Here is a 19,294-nt window from a genome sequence, read left to right as displayed (position 1 = left end):
TACCATATTATATATACCATACATACCATACCATATTATATATACCATACATACCATACCATATTATATACCATACATACCATACCATATTATATATACCATACATATCATACCATAGTCATACCATCGATAAGAAACATTACTGTGCAGCCGTATTCATTGATCTGGCCAAGGCTTTCGACTCTGTCAATCACCACTTCCTCATCGGCAGACTCAACAGCCTTGGTTTCTCAAATGATTGCCTCGCCTGGTTCACCAACTACTTTTCTGATAGAGTTCAGTGTGTCAAATCGGAGGGTCTGTTGTCCGGACCTCTGGCAGTCTCTATGGGGGTGCCACAGGGTTCAATTCTTAGACCGACTCTCTTCTCTGTATACATCAATGAGGTCGCTCTTGCTGCTGGTGAGTCTCTGATCCACCTCTACGCAGACGACACCATTCTGTATACTTCCGGCCCTTCTTTGGACACTGTGTTAACAACCCTCCAGGCAAGCTTCAATGCCATACAACTCTCCTTCCGTGGCCTCCAATTGCTCTTAAATACAAGTAAAACTAAATGCATGCTCTTCAACCGATCGCTACCTGCACCTACCCGCCTGTCCAACATCACTACTCTGGACGGCTCTGACTTAGAATACGTGGACAACTACAAATACTTAGGTGTCTGGTTAGACTGTAAACTCTCCTTCCAGACCCATATCAAACATCTCCAATCCAAAGTTAAATCTAGAATTGCCTTTACCTCCCTTCTCACCTCATTTGCTCACATTGTATATAGACTTGTTTATACTTTATTATTGACTGTATGTTTGTTTTACTCCATGTGTAACTCTGTGTTGTTGTATCTGTCGAACTGCTTTGCTTTATCTTGGCCAGGTCGCAATTGTAAATGAGAACTTGTTCTCAACTTGCCTACCTGGTTAAATAAAGGTAAAATAAATAAATAAATAAAATAGTATATACCATACATACCATATTATATACCATACATACCATACCATATTATATATACCATATATACCATACCATATTATATACCATACCATATTATATATACCATACCATATTATATATACCATACATACCATACCATATTATATATACCATATATACCATACCATATTATATACCATACCATATTATATATACCATACCATATTATATACCATACCATATTATATATACCATATATACCATACCATATTATATATACCATACCATATTATATACCATACATACCATATTATATATACCATATATACCATATTATATATGCCATACATACCATATTATATATACCATACCATATTATATATACCATACCATATTATATATACCATACCATATTATATACCATACATACCACACCATATTATATACACCATATATATATATATACCATACCATATTATATATACCACACATACCATATTATATATACCATACATACCATATTATATATACCATACATACCATATTATATACCATACCATATTATAAACCATACCATATTATATACCATACATACCATATTATATACCATACATACCATATTATATATACCATACATATCATATTATATATACCATACATACCATATTATATACCATACATACCATATTATATACCATACATACCATATTATATATACCATACATATCATATCATATTATATATACCATACATACATACCATAGGATATACCAAACATACCATACAATATTATATATACCATACATACCATATTATATACCATAAATACCATATTATATATACCATACATACCATATCATATTATATACCATACATACCAAACCATATTATATATACCATACCATATTACATACCATACCATATTATATACCATATCATATTATATACCATACCATATTATATACCATACATACCATACCATATTATATACCATACCATATACCATACCATATTATATACCATACATACCATACCATATTATATACCATACCATATTATATACCATATAATCTACCATACATACCATACCATATTATATACCATACCATATATATATATATATGTCATGTCATATTATATACCATACCATATTATATACCATATATATACCATACATACCATACCATATGATGTACCATACATACCATACCATATTATATACCATACCATACATACCATACCATATTATATAACATACATACCATACCATATTATATACCATATATACCATACCATATTATATACCATACATACCATACCATATTATATACCATATATACCATAACATATTATATATAACACACCATATTATTTATACCATACATACCATATTATATGACATACATACCATACCATATTATATACCATACCATATTATATACCATACCATATTATATATACCATACATACCATACCATATTATATAACATACATACCATACCATATTATATACCATACCATATGATATATACCATACCATATTATATACCATACATACCATACCATATTATTAATATCACACATACCATATTATATACCATACATACCATACCGTATTATATACCATACATACCATACCATATTATATATACCACACATACCATATTATATATACCACACTTGATATTATATTATATATACCATATTATATACCATACATACCATACAATATTATATACCATACATACCATACCATATTATATACCATATATATACCATACCATATTATATACCATATATACCATAACATATTATATATACTACACATACCATATTATATACCATAGTATATACCATACCTACCATACTATATACCATATTATATACCATATTATATACCATGCCATATTATATATACCACACCATATTATATACCATATTATATACCATACCTACCATATTACATACCATATTATATACCATATTATATACCATAATATATACCATACCATACCATATTATATACCATACCATATTATATACCATATATATACACCATACCATATTATATATATCATACATACCATACCATATTATATATACCATACATACCATATTATATATACCATACATACCATATACCATACCGTATTATATATTATATATACCATATTAGATATTATATATACCATATTAGATATTATATATACCATACCATATTAGATATTACATATACCATATTAGATATTACATATACCATATTACATATACCATACCATATTAGATATTATATATACCATATTAGATATTATATATACCATACTAGATATTACATATACCATACCATATTAGATATTATATATACCATATTAGATATTACATATATCATATTAGATATTACATATACCATACCATATTAGATATTATATATACCATACTAGATATTACATATACCATACCATATTAGATATTATATATACCATACCATATTAGATATTATATATACCATATTAGATATTATATATACCATACTAGATATTACATATACCATACCATATTAGATATTATATATACCATATTAGATATTACATATACCATATTAGATATTACATATACCATACCATATTAGATATTATGTATACCATATTAGATATTATATATACCATACCATATTAGATATTATATATACCATATTAGATATTACATATATCATATTAGATATTACATATACCATACCATATTAGATATTATGTATACCATATTAGATATTATATATACCATACCATATTAGATATTATATATACCATACCATATTAGATATTATATATACCATATTAGATATTACATATACCATATTAGATATTACATATACCATACCATATTAGATATTATATATACCATATTAGATATTATATATACCATATTAGATATTAGATATACCATATTAGATATTAGATATACCATACCATATTAGATATTATATATACCATATTAGATATTAGATATACCATATTAGATATTATATATACCATATTAGATATTAGATATACCATATTAGATATTAGATATACCATATTAGATATTAGATATACCATATTAGATATACCATACCATATTAGATATTATATATACCATATTAGATATTATATATACCATATTAGATATTATATATACCATATTATATATTATATATACCATATTAGATATTAGATATACCATATTAGATATTAGATATACCATACCATATTAGATATTATATATACCATATTAGATATTAGATATACCATATTAGATATTATATATACCATATTAGATATACCATACCATATTAGATATTATATATACCATACCATTTTAGATATTATATATACCATACCATTTTAGATATTATATATACCATATTAGATATTAGATATACCATATTAGATATTATATATACCATATTAGATATTAGATATACCATATTAGATATTATATATACCATATTAGATATTAGATATACCATACCATATTAGATATTACATATACCATACTAGATATTACATATACCATAACATATTAGATATTATATATACCATATTAGATATTATATATACCATATTAGATATTTTATATACCATACTAGATATTACATATACCATACAATATTATATATAATATATACCATATTAGATATTATATATACCATACTAGATATTACATATACCATACGATTATAGATATTATATATACCATACCATATTAGATATTTATATATACCATACCATTTTAGATATTATATATACCATATTAGATATTAGATATACCATATTAGATATTATATATACCATATTAGATATTAGATATACCATACCATATTAGATATTACATATACCATACTAGATATTACATATACCATACAATATTAGATATTACATATACCATACCATATTAGATATTATATATACCATACTAGATATTACATATACCATACCATATTAGATATTATATATACCATATTAGATATTATATATACCATACTAGATATTACATATACCATACGATTATAGATATTATATATACCATACTAGATATTACATATATCATACCATATTAGATATTATATATACCATATTAGATATTATATATACCATATTAGATATACCATACCATATTAGATATTAGATATACCATATTAGATATTATATATACCATATTAGATATTATATATACCATATTAGATATTATATATACCATACCATATTAGATATTATATATACCATACCATATTAGATATTACATATACCATATTAGATATTATATATACCATATTAGATATTACATATACCATACCATATTAGATATTACATATAACATACCATATTAGATATTATATATACCATATTAGATATTACATATACCATACCATATTATATATTATATATACCATATTAGATATTATATATACCATATTAGATATTATATATACCATATTACATATACCATACCATATTAGATATTATATATACCATATTAGATATTATATATACCATATTAGATATTATATATACCATATTAGATATTACATATACCATATTAGATATTATATATACCATATTAGATATTACATATACCATATTAGATATTATATATACCATATTAGATATTACATATAACATTCCATATTAGATATTACATATACCATATTAGATATTACATATACCATATTAGATATTATATATACCATATTAGATATTATATATACCATATTAGATATTACATATACCATACCATATTAGATATTATATATACCATATTAGATATTATATATACCATATTAGATATTATATATACCATATTAGATATTACATATACCATACCATATTAGATATTACATATACCATATTAGATATTATATATACCATATTAGATATTACATATAACATTCCATATTAGATATTACATATACCATATTAGATATTACATATACCATATTAGATATTATATATACCATATTAGATATTATATGTACCATATTAGATATTACATATAACATACCATATTAGATATTATATATACCATATTAGATATTATATATACCATATTAGATATTACATATACCATACCATATTAGATATTACATATACCATATTAGATATTATATATACCATATTAGATATTACATATAACATTCCATATTAGATATTACATATAACATAGAATATTAGATATTATATATACCATATTAGATATTATATATACCATACCATATTAGATATTATATATACCATATTAGATATTACATATAACATTCCATATTAGATATTATATATACCATATTAGATATTACATATAACATACCATATTAGATATTATATATACCATATTAGATATTACATATACCATATTAGATATTACATATAACATACCATATTAGATATTATATATACCATATTAGATATTATATATACCATATTAGATATTATATATACCATATTAGATATTATATATACCATATTAGATATTACATATACCATACCATATTAGATATTACATATAACATTCCATATTAGATATTATATATACCATATTAGATATTACATATACCATACCATATTAGATATTATATATACCATATTAGATATTACATATAACATACCATATTAGATATTATATATACCATATTAGATATTATATATACCATATTAGATATTACATATAACATACCATATTAGATATTATATATACCATATTAGATATTATATATACCATATTAGATATTACATATAACATACCATATTAGATATTATATATACCATATTAGATATTATATATACCATATTAGATATTATATATACCATATTAGATATTTCATATAACATACCATATTAGATATTATATATACCATACCATATTAGATATTAGATATACCATATTAGATATTATATATACCATATTAGATATTATATATACCATATTAGATATTACATATAACATACCATATTAGATATTATATATACCATATTAGATATTATATATACCATATTAGATATTATATATACCATACCATATTAGATATTATATATACCATATTAGATATTACATATAACATACCATATTAGATAGTATATATACCATATTAGATATTATATATACCATATTAGATATTATATATACCATATTAGATATTAGATATACCATATTAGATATTAGATATACCATACCATATTAGATATTATATATACCATATTAGATATTATATATACCATATTAGATATTACATATAACATACCATATTAGATATTATATATACCATATTAGATATTATATATAACATACCATATTAGATATTATATATACCATATTAGATATTACATATAACATACCATATTAGATATTATATATACCATATTAGATATTATATATACCATATTAGATATTACATATACCATATTAGATATTATATATACCATATTAGATATTACATATAACATACCATATTAGATATTACATATACCATATTAGATATTACATATAACATACCATATTAGATATTACATATAACATACCATATTAGATATTATATATACCATACCATATTAGATATTATATATACCATATTAGATATTACATATACCATATTAGATATTATATATACCATATTAGATATTACATATAACATACCATATTAGATATTATATATACCATACCATATTAGATATTATATATACCATATTAGATATTACATATACCATTCCATATTAGATATTATATATACCATATTAGATATTATATATACCATATTAGATATTATATATACCATATTAGATATTACATATACCATACCATATTAGATATTACATATAACATACCATATTAGATATTATATATACCATTCCATATTAGATATTATATATACCATATTAGATATTATATATACCATATTAGATATTATATATACCATATTAGATATTACATATAACATACCATATTAGATATTATATATACCATATTAGATATTACATATACCATATTAGATATTATATATACCATATTAGATATTACATATAACATACCATATTAGATATTATATATACCATATTAGATATTATATATACCATATTAGATATTACATATACCATACCATATTAGATATTACATATACCATATTAGATATTACATATACCATATTAGATATTATATATACCATATTAGATATTACATATACCATACCATATTAGATATTACATATACCATATTAGATATTACATATACCATATTAGATATTATATATACCATATTAGATATTATATATACCATATTAGATATTACATATACCATACCATATTAGATATTACATATACCATATTAGATATTATATATACCATATTAGATATTCCATATACCATACCATATTAGATATTACATATACCATATTAGATATTATATATACCATATTAGATACTATATATACCATATTAGATATTACATATACCATACCATATTAGATATTACATATACCATATTAGATATTATATATACCATATTAGATATTATATATACCATATTAGATATTACATATACCATACCATATTAGATATTACATATACCATACCATATTAGATATTATATATACCATATTAGATATTATATATACCATATTAGATATTACATATACCATACCATATTAGATATTACATATACCATATTAGATATTATATATACCATATTAGATATTATATATACCATATTAGATATTACATATACCATACTAGATATTACATATACCATATTAGATATTACATATAACATACCATATTAGATATTATATATACCATATTAGATATTATATATACCATATTAGATATTATATATACCATATTAGATATTATATATACCATATTAGATATTACATATAACATACCATATTAGATATTATATATACCATATTAGATATTACATATACCATACCATATTAGATATTATATATACCATATTAGATATTATATATACCATACCATATTAGATATTACATATACCATATTACATATACCATATTAGATATTACATATACCATATTAGATATTATATATACCATACCATATTAGATATTATATATACCATACCATATTAGATATTATATATACCATATTAGATATTACATATACCATATTACATATACCATACCATATTAGATATTAGATATACCATATTAGATATTATATATACCATACCATATTAGATATTATATATACCATATTAGATATTATATATACCATATTAGATATTACATATACCATATTACATATACCATACCATATTATATATTATATATACCATATTAGATATTACATATACCATATTAGATATTATATATACCATATTAGATATTATATATACCATATTAGATATTACATATACCATATTAGATATTATATATACCATACCATATTAGATATTATATATACCATACCATATTAGATATTATATATACCATATTAGATATTACATATAACATACCATATTAGATATTATATATACCATATTAGATATTACATATACCATACCATATTAGATATTATATATAACATACCATATTAGATATTATATATACCATACCATATTAGATATTATATATACCATACCATATTAGATATTATATATACCATATTAGATATTATATATACCATATTAGATATTATATATACCATATTAGATATTATATATACCATACCATATTAGATATTACATATACCATATTAGATATTATATATACCATACCATATTAGATATTACATATATCATATTAGATATTACATATACCATACCATATTAGATATTATATATACCATACTAGATATTACATATACCATACCGTATTAGGACCATTACATTATATTACAACAACCACAGGTCAGGTAAAAAGGAAGGAGGAAGTTTAACGTGTATAAACTGTCTTCAGCAGTCGTCTTTCTATAAATACATACAGGAGGTATTGTATTGACATCTAAGCTTAGTAGACGGCAGAGCGGTCAGCTCCCTGACAACGTGTCTGCAGCCGGTGACCCCTAGGCCTTCATGCCATCAACACACATTCATTCTCACGCAGAGTGATGTCATTATTTTGCTTCAGAGCCCCTCTTGGCACCGGGGATTTAAAGTTCCTTTCACTGCGCTCTGTTTCTCCATCCTCTCTCTTCTGCTCTCACAGCTTAATGACACACCACCTCACCCTCTCTAGCAAAAATCCTGCAAGGTGGTGCAGAGCAGAGGGAGAACGGGGAACAGCAGAGGGAGAACAGGGAACAGCAGAAGGAGAACAGTGAACAGCAGAGGGAGAACGGGGAACAGCAGAGGGAGAACGGGGAACAGCAGAGGGAGAACGGTGAACAGCAGAGGGAGAACGGGGAACAGCAGAGGGAGAACGGGGAACAGCAGAGGGAGAACGGGGAACAGCAGAGGGAGAACAGGGAACAGCAGAGGGAGAACAGGGAACAGCAGAGGGAGAACGGGGAACAGCAGAGGGAGACGGGGAACAGCAGAGGTAGAACAGTGAACAGCAGAGGGAGAACGGGGAACAGCAGAGGGAGAACGGGGAACAGCAGAGGGAGAACGGGGAACAGCAGAGGGAGAACAGTGAACAGCAGAGGGAGAACGGGGAACAGCAGAGGGAGAACAGGGAACAGCAGAGGTGGAACGGGGAACAGCAGAGGGAGAATGGGGAACATCAGAGGGGGAACAGTGAACAGCAGAGGGAGAGCGGGGAACAGCAGAGGGAGAACTGGGAACAGCAGAGGGAGAACAGGGAACAGCAGAAGGAGAACAGGGAACAGCAGAGGGAGAACAGGGAACAGCAGAGGTAGAACGGGGAACAGCAGAGGTAGAACTGGGAACAGCAGAGGTAGAACTGGGAACAGCAGAGATAGAACTGGGAACAGCAGAGGGAAAACGGGGAACAGCAGAGGGAGAACAGGGAACAGCAGAGGGAAAACGGGGAACAGCAGAGGGAGAACAGGGAACAGCAGAGGTAGAATGGGGAACATCAGAGGTAGAACGGGGAACAGCAGAGATAGGACTGGGAACAGCAGAGGGAAAACGGGGAACAGCAGAGGGAGAACAGGGAACAGCAGAGGTAGAATGGGGAACATCAGAGGTAGAACGGGGAACAGCAGAGGTAGAATGGGGAACATCAGAGGTAGAACAGGGAACAGCAGAGGTAGAACTGGGAACAGCAGAGGTAGAATGGGGAACATCAGAGGTAGAACGGGGAACAGCAGAGGTAGAACTGGGAACAGCAGAGGGAGAACGGGGAACAGCAGAGGTAGAATGGGGAACATCAGCGGTAGAACGGGGAACAGCAGAGGGAGAACTGGGAACATCAAAGGTAGAATGGGGAACATCAGAGGTAGAACTGGGAACAGCAGAGGTAGAACTGGGAACATCAGAGGTAGAATGGGGAACATCAGAGGTAGAATGGGGAACATCAGAGGGAGAACGGGGAACAGCAGAGGGAGAACTAGGAACAGCAGAGGGAAAACGGGGAACAGCAGAGGTAGAACTGGGAACATCAGAGGTAGAACGGGGAACAGCAGAGGTAGAACTGGGAACAGCAGAGGTAGAACGGGGAACAGCAGAGGGAAAACGGGGAACAGCAGAGGTAGAATGGGGAACATCAGAGGTAGAACGGGGAACAGCAGAGGGAGAACTGGGCACATCAAAGGTAGAATGGGGAACATCAGAGGTAGAACTGGGAACAGCAGAGGTAGAACTGGGAACATCAGAGGTAGAATGGGGAACATTAGAGGTAGAATGGGGAACATCAGAGGGAGAACGGGGAACAGCAGAGGGAGAACTAGGAACAGCAGAGGGAAAACGGGGAACAGCAGAGGTAGAACTGGGAACAGCAGAGGTAGAACGGGGAACAGCAGAGGGAAAACGGGGAACAGCAGAGGTGAGCGTTCATGTGCAAAGGATTAGCATTTCAATTGTTATAATGATCAACTCTGTAGTGACCTCTCAGCTGACTCCCCCTTTTGTCCACCAAGCTGCGATGCCGGTTTAGCCCACTAGGACACATTCCCCTTCTGTTGTAACCATATTTACTTTGTGTGTTTATGCACTTCTGTGAATTACTTAGTTAGTAATAAATAAATGATTTAAGACAATTGATGTATGGATGACTCATAGTGAAGACTGGGTTTGTGTAGATAACCAACAATTTACGATGTTTGGAATGAGACTAACGTGTGGTAAAGTAAATAATTCATTAATCAGAAGACTAATTGATCAGATATGAAAATATCTGAAAAATTATTTTAGGAAATGATAACTTTGTAATCTGACTATTTTCCTTGGTGTCCCGACTTCCTAGTTAATTGCAGTTACATGATTAATCAGTTTAATCGCGTAACAATAATTACAGAGAATCTTAGATAAAAACTAAGTCTTCAATTTAATGATTGTAAAGACCACGACAGAGGCATACTGTATTGTGGAAAGAGAGAGAGGAGAAAGGCAGATAGAAAGCGAGAGAGATTGAGAGGTAGAGCAAGGGAGGGTGAGAGAGAGGGGGAGAGAGAGAGAGAGAGGCAGATAAAGTGAGAGAGAGAGAGAGATTCAGAGGTAGAGCAAGGGAGGGTGAGAGAGAGAGAGAGAGAGAGAGAGAGAGAGAGAGAGAGAGAGAGAGAGATTTAGAGGTAGAGCAAGGGAGGGAGGGAGGGAGAGAGAGGGCTCTATTTAACTAAATATAGACCTATCCTATATTTGCTAAATATGTTAACTTGAACCTGTTTGCAGTCCACATTGTTCACGTAATCGTAAAGATTCAATATGGAAATATAACTTACATAGCATTCCCACTGATATAGGGTCTAGGACTACATAGCATTCCCACTGATATAGGGGCTAGGACTACGCAGCATTCCCACTGATATAGGGGCATGGCCTACACAGCATTCCCACTGATATAGGGGCTAGGACTACACAGCATTCCCACTGATATAGGGGCTAGGACTACATAGCATTCCCACTGATATAGGGGCTAGGACTACACAGCATTCCCACTGATATAGGGGCTAGGACTACACAGCATTCCCACTGATATAGGGGCTAGGACTACACAGCATTCCCACTGATATAGGGGCTAGGACTACACAGCATTCCCACTGATATAGGGGCTAGGACTACATAGCATTCCCACTGATATAGAGGCATGGCCTATATAGCATTCCCACTGATAAAGGGTCTAGGACTACATAGCATTCCCACTGATATAGGGGCTAGGACTACACAGCATTCCCACTGATATGGGGGCATGGCCTACACAGCATTCCCACTGATATAGAGGCATGGTCTACACAGCATTCCCACTGATATAGAGGCATGGCCTACATAGCATTCCCACTGATATAGAGGCATGGCCTACACAGCATTCCCACTGATATAGAGGCATGGCCTACATAGCATTCCCACTGATATAGAGGCATGGCCTACACAGCATTCCCACTGATATAGAGGCATGGCCTACACAGCATTCCCACTGATATAGAGGCATGGCCTACACAGCATTCCCACTGATATAGAGGCATGGCCTACATAGCATTCCCACTGATATAGGGGCATGGCCTACACAGCATTCCCACTGATATAGAGGCATGGCCTACACAGCATTCCCACTGATATAGAGGCATGGCCTACACAGCATTCCCACTGATATAGAGGCATGGCCTACATAGCATTCCCACTGATATAGAGGCATGGCCTACATAGCATTCCCACTGATATAGGGGCATGGCCTACATAGCATTCCCACTGATATAGGGTCTAGGCCTACATAGCATTCCCACTGATATAGAGGCATGGCCTACATAGCATTCCCACTGATATAGAGACATGGCCTACATAGCATTCCCACTGATATAGGGGCATGGCCTACATAGCATTCCCACTGATATAGGGTCTAGGCCTACATAGCATTCCCACTGATATAGAGGCATGGCCTACATAGCATTCGCACTTATATAGGGTCTAGGCCTACATAGCATTCCCACTGATATAGAGGCATGGCCTACATAGCATTCCCACTGATATAGAGGCATGGCCTACACAGCATTCCCACTGATATAGAGGCATGGCCTACATAGCATTCCCACTGATATAGGGGCATGGCCTACATAGCATTCCCACTGATATAGGGGCATGGCCTACACAGCATTCCCACTGATATAGAGGCATGGCCACATAGCATTCCCACTGATATAGAGGCATGGCCTACATAGCATTCCCACTGATATAGAGGCATGGCCTACACAGCATTCCCACTGATATAGGGGCATGGCCTACACAGCATTCCTACTGATATAGGGGCATGGACTACACAACATTCCCACTGATATAGAGGCATGGCCTACATAGCATTCCTACTGATATAGGGGCTAGGACTACATAGCATTCCCACTGATATAGAGGCATGGCCTACATAGCATTCCCACTGATATAGGGGCTAGGCCTACATAGCATTCCCACTGATGTAGAGGCATGGCCTACATAGCATTCCCACTGATATAGGGGCATGGCCTACATAGCATTCCTACTGATATAAGGGCATGGCCTACATAGCATTCCCACTGATGTAGAGGCATGGCCTACATAGCATTCCCACTGATATAGGGGCATGGCCTACATAGCATTCCTACTGATATAGGGGCATGGCCTACATAGCATTCCTACTGATATAGGGGCATGGCCTACATAGCATTCCCACTGATATAGGGGCATGGCCTACATAGCATTCCCACTGATGTAGAGGCATGGCCTACACAGCATTCCCACTGATGTAGAGGCATGGCCTACATAGCATTCCCACTGATATAGGGGCATGGCCTACATAGCATTCCTACTGATATAGGGGCATGGCCTGCTGTAAATTGCATTATGGACATGCCAAACATTGTCAATAAACAAGAATACAATTATTATTGACAAACTAAAAAGAGAGGGAATAAGTGTAATCAAATTCTAAACAAAACGAAACAACAACTTGTTTGAAATAGTGTCAAACTTACAGGCGCCATCATTTCTCCCCGTGGCCATATAATATTAAACAACAAGGACTATAGAGGGTTTTACAGCACATCCACAGTAGCTGGACAAAGATCCAATATAAAGAGAGAGAATGTCCACTACCTGTTATCCTGCTTCCTGATAGGCCTGTTATCCAGCTCCCTGATAGGCCTGTGTTTTATCCACTAACTGTTGTCCAGCTCCCCGATTGGCCTGTGTTTTATCCACTAACTGTTATACTGCTCCCTGATAGGCCTGTGTTTTATCCACTAACTGTTATACTGCTCCCTGATAGGCCTGTGTTTTATCCACTAACTGCTATACTGCTCCCTGATAGGCCTGTGTTTTATCCACTAACTGTTATACTGCTCCCTGATAGGCCTGTGTTTTATCCACTAACTGTTATACTGCTCCCTGATAGGCCTGTGTTTTATCCACTAACTGTTATCCTGCTCCCCGATAGGCCTGTTATACTGCTCCCTGATAGGCCTGTGTTTTATCCACTAACTGTTATACTGCTCCCTGATAGGCCTGTTATCCAGCTCCCTGATAGGCCTGTGTTTTATCCACTACCTGTTATACTGCTCCCTGATAGGCCTGTGTTTTATCCACTAACTGTTATACTGCTCCCTGATAGGCCTGTGTTTTATCCACTAACTGTTATACTGCTCCCTGATAGGCCTGTGTTTTATCCACTAACTGTTATCCAGCTCCCCGATAGGCCTGTGTTTTATCCACTAACTGTTATACTGCTCCCCGATAGGCCTGTTATACTGCTCCCTGATAGGCCTGTGTTTTATCCACTAACTGTTATCCTGCTCCCCGATAGGCTTGTTATACTGCTCCCTGATAGGCCTGTGTTTTATCCACTGACTGTTATCCTGCTCCCCGATAGGCCTGTTATACTGCTCCCTGATAGGCCTGTGTTTTATCCACTAACTGTTATCCTGCTCCCCGATAGGCCTGTTATACTGCTCCCTGATAGGCCTGTGTTTTATCCACTAACTGTTATCCTGCTCCCCGATAGGCCTGTTATACTGCTCCCTGATAGGCCTGTGTTTTATCCACTACCTGTTATACTGCTCCCTGATAGGCCTGTGTTTTATCCACTAACTGTTATCCAGCTCCCTGATAGGCCTGTTATCCAGCTCCCTGATAGGCCTGTGTTTTATCCACTAACTGTTATCCAGCTCCCCGATAGGCCTGTGTTTTATCCACTAACTGTTATACTGCTCCCTGATAGGCCTGTGTTTTATCCACTAACTGTTATCCTGCTCCCTGATAGGCCTGTGTTTTATCCACTAACTGTTATACTGCTCCCTGATAGGCCTGTGTTTTATCCACTAACTGTTATACTGCTCCCCGATAGGCCTGTTATACTGCTCCCTGATAGGCCTGTGTTTTATCCACTAACTGTTATACTGCTCCCTGATAGGCCTGTGTTTTATCCACTAACTGTTATCCTGCTCCCTGATAGGCCTGTGTTTTATCCACTAACTGTTATACTGCTCCCTGATAGGCCTGTGTTTTATCCACTAACTGTTATACTGCTCCCTGATAGGCCTGTGTTTTATCCACTAACTGTTATACTGCTCCCTGATAGGCCTGTTATACTGCTCCCTGATAGGCCTGTGTTTTATCCACTAACTGTTATCCTGCTCCCCGATAGGCCTGTTATACTGCTCCCTGATAGGCCTGTGTTTTATCCACTAACTGTTATCCTGCTCCCCGATAGGCCTGTTATACTGCTCCCTGATAGGCCTGTGTTTTATCCACTAACTGTTATCCTGCTCCCCGATAGGCCTGTTATACTGCTCCCTGATAGGCCTGTGTTTTATCCACTACCTGTTATACTGCTCCCTGATAGGCCTGTGTTTTATCCACTAACTGTTATCCAGCTCCCTGATAGGCCTGTTATCCAGCTCCCTGATAGGCCTGTGTTTTATCCACTAACTGTTATCCAGCTCCCCGATAGGCCTGTGTTTTATCCACTAACTGTTATACTGCTCCCTGATAGGCCTGTGTTTTATCCACTAACTGTTATCCTGCTCCCTGATAGGCCTGTGTTTTATCCACTAACTGTTATACTGCTCCCTGATAGGCCTGTGTTTTATCCACTAACTGTTATACTGCTCCCCGATAGGCCTGTTATACTGCTCCCTGATAGGCCTGTGTTTTATCCACTAACTGTTATACTGCTCCCTGATAGGCCTGTGTTTTATCCACTAACTGTTATCCTGCTCCCTGATAGGCCTGTGTTTTATCCACTAACTGTTATACTGCTCCCTGATAGGCCTGTGTTTTATCCACTAACTGTTATCCAGCTCCCTGATTGGCCTGTGTTTTATCCACTAACTGTTATCCAGCTCCCTGATAGGCCTGTTATCCAGCTCCCCGATAGGCCTGTGTTTTATCCACTAACTGTTATCCTGCTCCCCGATAGGCCTGATATACTGCTCCCCGATAGGCCTGTGTTTTATCCACTAACTGTTATCCTGCTCCCTGATAGGCCTGTGTTTTATCCACTAACTGTTATACTGCTCCCTGATAGGCCTGTGTTTTATCCACTAACTGTTATCCAGCTCCCTGATTGGCCTGTGTTTTATCCACTAACTGTTATCCAGCTCCCTGATAGGCCTGTTATCCAGCTCCCCGATAGGCCTGTGTTTTATCCACTAACTGTTATACTGCTCCCTGATAGGCCTGTGTTTTATCCACTAACTGTTATCCAGCTCCCTGATAGGCCTGTGTTTTATCCACTAACTGTTATACTGCTCCCCGATAGGCCTGTTATACTGCTCCCTGATAGGCCTGTGTTTTATCCACTAACTGTTATACTGCTCCCCGATAGGCCTGTGTTTTATCCACTAAATGTTATCCTGCTCCCCGATAGGCCTGTTATCCAGCTCCCCGATAGGCCTGTGTTTTATCCACTAACTGTTATCCAGCTCCCTGATAGGCCTGTTATCCAGCTCCCCGATAGGCCTGTGTTTTATCCACTAACTGTTATACTGCTCCCTGATAGGCCTGTGTTTTATCCACTAACTGTTATCCAGCTCCCTGATAGGCCTGTGTTTTATCCACTAACTGTTATACTGCTCCCCGATAGGCCTGTTATACTGCTCCCTGATAGGCCTGTGTTTTATCCACTAACTGTTATACTGCTCCCCGATAGGCCTGTGTTTTATCCACTAAATGTTATCCTGCTCCCCGATAGGCCTGTTATCCAGCTCCCCGATAGGCCTGTGTTTTATCCACTAACTGTTATCCAGCTCCCTGATAGGCCTGTTATCCAGCTCCCCGATTGGCCTGTGTTTTATCCACTACCTGTTATCCAGCTCCCCGATTGGCCTGTGTTTTATCCACTAACTGTTATCCAGCTCCCTGATAGGCCTGTGTTTTATCCACTACCTGTTATCCAGCTCCCCGATTGGCCTGTGTTTTATCCACTAACTGTTATCCAGCTCCCCGATAGGCCTGTGTTTTATCCACTAACTGTTATCCAGCTCCCCGATAGGCCTGTGTTTTATCCACTAACTGTTATCCAGCTCCCCGATTGGCCTGTGTTTTATCCACTAACTGTTATCCAGCTCCCTGATAGGCCTGTGTTTTATCCACTAACTGTTATCCAGCTCCCCGATTGGCCTGTGTTTTATCCACTAACTGTTATCCAGCTCCCTGATAGGCCTGTGTTTTATCCACTAACTGTTATCCTGCTCCCCGATTGGCCTGTGTTTTATCCAGTAACTGTTATCCAGCTCCCTGATAGGCCTGTGTTTTATCCACTACCTGTTATCCAGCTCCCCGATTGGCCTGTGTTTTATCCACTAACTGTTATCCAGCTCCCCGATAGGCCTGTGTTTTATCCACTAACTGTTATCCAGTTCCCCGATTGGCCTGTGTTTTATCCACTAACTGTTATCCAGCTCCCTGATTGGCCTGTGTTTTATCCACTACCTGTTATCCAGCTCCCTGATAGGCCTGTTATCCAGCTCCCTGATAGGCCTGTTATCCAGCTCCCCGATAGGCCTGTGTTTTATCCACTAACTGTTATCCAGCTCCCCGATAGGCCTGTGTTTTATCCACTAACTGTTATCCAGCTCCCCGATAGGCCTGTGTTTTATCCACTACCTGTTATCCAGCTCCCCGATAGGCCTGTTATCCAGCTCCCCGATAGGCCTGTTATCCAGCTCCCCGATAGGCCTGTGTTTTATCCACTAACTGTTATCCAGCTCCCCGATAGGCCTGTGTTTTATCCACTACCTGTTATCCAGCTCCCCGATAGGCCTGTTATCCAGCTCCCCGATAGGCCTGTTATCCA

The 19,294-nt window shown here is 34.3% G+C and overlaps 1 protein-coding gene and 1 long non-coding RNA gene across 5 annotated transcripts in view; both read right to left on the bottom strand.

The window, feature by feature from the left end:
* smad6b (SMAD family member 6b) overlaps window positions 1-19,294 on the bottom strand; it is a 48,810-nt gene that overhangs the window by 8,908 nt on the left and 20,608 nt on the right. The window lies entirely within an intron of this gene.
* Window positions 14,647-19,294, bottom strand: part of LOC118945783 — a 5,136-nt gene continuing 488 nt past the window's right edge. The window contains exons 1-3 of one of the 3 annotated variants that reach the window (XR_005040886.1): window positions 16,819-19,294; window positions 15,547-16,554; window positions 14,647-15,480 (exon numbers count right to left, since the gene is read on the bottom strand). The exon at window positions 16,819-19,294 is cut by the window's right edge and continues 488 nt beyond it. This is a non-coding gene — a long non-coding RNA (uncharacterized LOC118945783). The remainder of the gene's footprint in view (window positions 15,481-15,546; window positions 16,555-16,818) is intronic. The other 2 variants (XR_005040887.1, XR_005040888.1) reach the window with 2 other exon arrangements.

This window comes from Oncorhynchus mykiss, chromosome 30 (assembly GCF_013265735.2).
Source record: "Oncorhynchus mykiss isolate Arlee chromosome 30, USDA_OmykA_1.1, whole genome shotgun sequence".
In the NCBI taxonomy this organism is placed as follows: domain Eukaryota; kingdom Metazoa; phylum Chordata; class Actinopteri; order Salmoniformes; family Salmonidae; genus Oncorhynchus; species Oncorhynchus mykiss.
Note: the sequence above shows the minus strand (reverse complement) of the source record. Positions and strands in the feature narration are given on the sequence as shown.